This window comes from Citrus sinensis, chromosome 8, assembly GCF_022201045.2.
Source record: "Citrus sinensis cultivar Valencia sweet orange chromosome 8, DVS_A1.0, whole genome shotgun sequence".
NCBI classification, from domain to species: Eukaryota; Viridiplantae; Streptophyta; class Magnoliopsida; order Sapindales; family Rutaceae; genus Citrus; species Citrus sinensis.
This window is the reverse complement of record NC_068563.1, coordinates 14,454,020-14,458,715: the sequence shown is the minus strand read 5'-3', so window position 1 is coordinate 14,458,715 and position 4,696 is coordinate 14,454,020.

Sequence of the window (4,696 nt, the reverse complement as noted above, 5' to 3'; positions counted from 1 at the left end):
ATAAAGGAGAAAACCATCATTTTACATTTCAAGTCTTACTAACAACCCTTACTTTTATGTATTTAACCTTCTTGTGATTTAATTACATGTGTTTTATTTTAATTAAGTATTTTATGTATTTTAGGGGCATTATAGTCATTTCACAATAAAGGAGAGATCAGACGGCAAAACGGACATCACTTTTGAACTCAGGATGGTCGAAAACCTTAGGAGGAGCATAAAAGGAAAAATGGCACTATTCATATGTACGGTACTATTCACGTGTACGGTACTAACTACGTTACTGTTCACAACACTGTTCACATAGACGGATCGATGATGTGGCATTGACCGATGATGTGACATTGACTGATGAGGTGTCACGATCCTGTTGGGCTAAAATTCTTATGTACTGTTGATGGTGACGTGGCAGCATATCAGTGGATGAAAAATCTCGCGTACGGTACATGCATCACACATGATTATTTTCAACTAAACCGTGTTACTGTTCATCCGAGTCAAACCGCATTACTGGTCATCCGAGTCAAACCGCGTTACTGTTCATCCGAGTCAAACCGTGTTACTGTTCATCCGAGTCAAACCGCGTTACTGTTCATCCGAGTCAAACCGCGTTACTGTTCATCCGAGTCAAACCGTGTTACTGTTAATCCGCGTGGTCAAACCGTGGACTGTTGACTGATGACGTGGCGCAATCTTGAGCGTCCGAACTGTTTTTAATCCGATGGCCATGATTTACTCCATGTATCTATAAAAAGGGGGCCTTCCCCCCCTAATTTGATATCTCTGAATCCATTTTTGGACTCCATTTTCTGTAATTCCCTCTCCATCTTGTATTTTCTTCGTATTTTAATAAATTCCAATTTTGCCCGTAGTTCAATTATGAGTGGCTAATTTTTTTTCAAGCTTGGGTTGAAGGTGAAGTCTCAACATGTGTCATAGGCTTAATTTGGTAAATTTATTTTCTCCTCCCCTTTAGTTTTTGTGGATGTTTTGACTTCTCGTCGATAAATAATAATAATCTTGTCTAGATACTGCCTTTGTTACACCGGCTCTCTAGTATAAGGTTATTATTATTTGGCACGATAAGCCCTTAGCACCATATTGATTAGAGCGTGGTTCATGAGGTGTGGATTCCCCCCTCATGATTTAATTGGCATTAATAAGGATTATTTAGCGCATGATGCATATTGATACGGATCCAGATACCCAAGTACGTCAATTTAATAGATTTTCTCTTCAATTTATTCTCTCCATTACAATTCCAATTTTAGAATTTATTCTTGCCATTTTAATTTAAGTATTAGCATATTCCAAATCATTTCCACCATAAATCCAACTACCCATTTACAAAATTAATTCTATATATAATTAAAATCTACCTCCTCGTGGGATCGACACTCGTCACCATTAGTCTATACTACAATAGATTCGTGCGCTTGCGAGTACATTAAAATTTGCACAACACTTGCTACAGTAACTGCTACAGTGAAATATTTTCTAAAATTATAGTTTGACCCAAAAACTTTATAAACTGTATTATGGCCGAAAACATTATGAAAGTTTTCGAATAAGTCCAATTTCAGAATTTCTAAATAATGCTTTGTCAATCCCAAAACTTTCTGAAATTATGATATCACCCAAAATATGTGAAATTATAGAATGACCCAAAATATATAAATATTTTCAAGTAGGTCCAAATCTGAAATTTTAAAAACAATATCAAAGATTTTAAAATACTTTTATTTTAGTCCAAAACACTTGAATTCCATAATATCATTTTCTTATTATAAAAGCACAATTCATAAATCTTTGTTTAAATAACACATGTGGTTTATTATCAATAAAATCAATATATATAGCCATATAAGCTAACAGTGTGTTGGATTCAAAATTTATCTATATCAGTTTCTTAGAACAATTTTTTGTTGAGTTTTCTACATGTATAAGATGAATTTAATATTTCATCAACATTACTGCTATGACATCCCCATCACTTGGAAGGATGTGAATAATTTCAGATAATTGAACTTTCTCAAAAGAGTATTGAGTTTATAAAAAATGATCACTCTTTAGACTAGTAAGAGGCCTTTTGGTTGGGCTTACGCTCATACCAAAACTAAAACTACAAGGGTAAAGAACGTGTGCATGAAGTCCATATCGAACAATATCTTATTAGAGGACTGGGTCATTGCATTTGGCATTAGTGCCACTTCCAAGTGTGTGGTCGATCACATCTAAAAAGAACACTTTTAATAGTAACACACATCCCAATAATGTGAGCAATGAGTTTATAAGAGATGGCTACCGTTTAGACTAACAAGAAGCTTTTTGATTGGGCTTGGGCCCATAATAGAATAAAATTGTGAGGGTGAAGGATGCGTGCATGAAACCTAAAGCGGGCAATATCTTACTAGCGGGCCCAATCATTACAAAAACCGCCAACATATTTAGAGGGAAAACCACCAATATATCCACCTTTTCCTTGATTACCTCCCTAATTACCCTTTCAAGTCTAGTTACCATTCCAATTGCGATTCTAGTTACCTCTCCCAAAACTTTGTCCTTGAATAACCTCCCTAACTAATCTAGAACCTCCTTTACTACCATTTATTTTTATTCAAATTTCCACCTTCACTTTTGTTCCTAAAGTTGCTATTCTAATTCCCTTGACTGTTATTGTTCCAACCAGCATTATGACATTTCCTTTTTTTGGATTATTTGTAGTCTAGGCTACATTAGCTGCATAGTTTAACTTAAGCCTCTGTACTAACATTTGATTGACTACTTTCCAATCTAACCTTATAAGTCAAGAGTGAAGAATAAATTTCGTTAATACTCATCTTTAGCATTTTAGCTTCAATATACTCCATGACAGGATAGTAAGAGATAGAATGAGTAATGGAATCTAAGTTGCTAACTAGACTATCAACAATAGCTAATTCATCAATTATATATCTTGATTTACAAAATTATTGAGTCATGAGTATAGATGTTTTCCTAAGATCATTCAACATAATCTTTATAAACTTCCTAAGCTATAGTTTTAGATCCAAATTGTTGCTCTAAGCTAGTTTGATGTTCAAAAGAAATTTTAGAAGTTACCACTAAGCTGAGAATCTTAACATTAATAGAGGACACACGCCAGCTCAGTAGCATCTAATTCTACCTTTCAAGCAACAAACATAAGATTCTCCTGTGCATTACCATTGGACATGCTTTGGATCTATCAAGGTAACATTCTAGTCCATTAGCTCGAAGTGAAGAAAGGATCAAAGATTTCCATATAGTGTAAGTAGGTCAGTCAAGATTGATCAGTCTTGTGAAAATGAAAGATGAAATTGAAGATGAAATGTTCGAATTAAAGCTAAAAGAAGTCATATGAAATATTTGGTCGGTGCTTTGATACCAACTTAAAGTGCATTATGTAGTTTTATAATATTTGGCTACCAAGAAAAGTTGTGAGAAACTATATTATTATTATTATTGAATCATGATATAAAAGTATAAGACAATTTACAGTACTGTCCAGAAGATTCTACTTAGATAGAACACATGAGTTAAACCAACTAATGAATAAAAAACTATACCAGCTAATCAGCAGACTATATGACTAACATCTTAACTCAACAATCACATTATCAAGTTATTTATCTAATTAACAAACTAATATCATCCTTAACATGCCTTTCCCCAATTTTCTCACTTATTAATTATACTATAATTTGTTTCGATCTTTCAATTTCAGTTTAATTACTTTACCATTTCTTATTGTAACCGCATTTAAAAAATATTTTGTTATGCTAGTTAATCAATATATATTAGTGCAATTAATTTGAGCAATGCTTCTAATTGTCATAATACATTAGTAATATTTGATTGCGACCTAGATTTTTAGATAATATTTAATTGTAACATATTTACTATATTCATCTATGTTGTGGCACTCTCTCATTGTTTTTCCTTATGTTTGTAGTTTTCTTTAGTTCTTTTGCTTGTCATTCCTCATAAACATTTTATTTTATGAGGTTAATTTTGGATTACTCCCTCGTGAATTGATTATCTTTAAATCACCTTTTACTTTTTAAAACCTCAATTTATGCCCTATTTTTGTTAAAGACAAAACAAAAAAATCCATCAAGTTGCCCCTATTTTCCCTTACCTTTTATACAAAAATAAATGTAATTTGAGGTTTTCAAGGAAGAGAGATAATTTTGAAAATAGTCAATTCGTGAGAGGATAATCTGAAATTTACCCCATTTTATGACCATTTCTTTTACCGCATATTAAATCAAATTATCATTCTCACGTAGCACCAATATATTTTTCCATTTTGATTCGTCAACTTTTAGAAAATTGATAAAAATGACCCAAATTTTTTTTATTTTATAAAATTAGCCATCTTAGCTTTTCCTACCATATTTAGCCAAACATATAACCTTTAGACCTAAATACCCTAAAACCTATCAACCAAAGCAAAAAAAAAATCACACTCCCAACAAAATATCATCAAAACTCACCACCCATTACTCACCAATTTTATGAAACAAATATATTTATATAGATAAAATCATCAATTGGAAAGCAAGAATTTAAAGTTGGAATTTGTTTTTACACAATGTGTGTTTTTATTTCGATGGTTTGAAATTTATGTGGGTATTTTGAGTAAAAATGAGTTAGGAGACGAACCAACAAAATG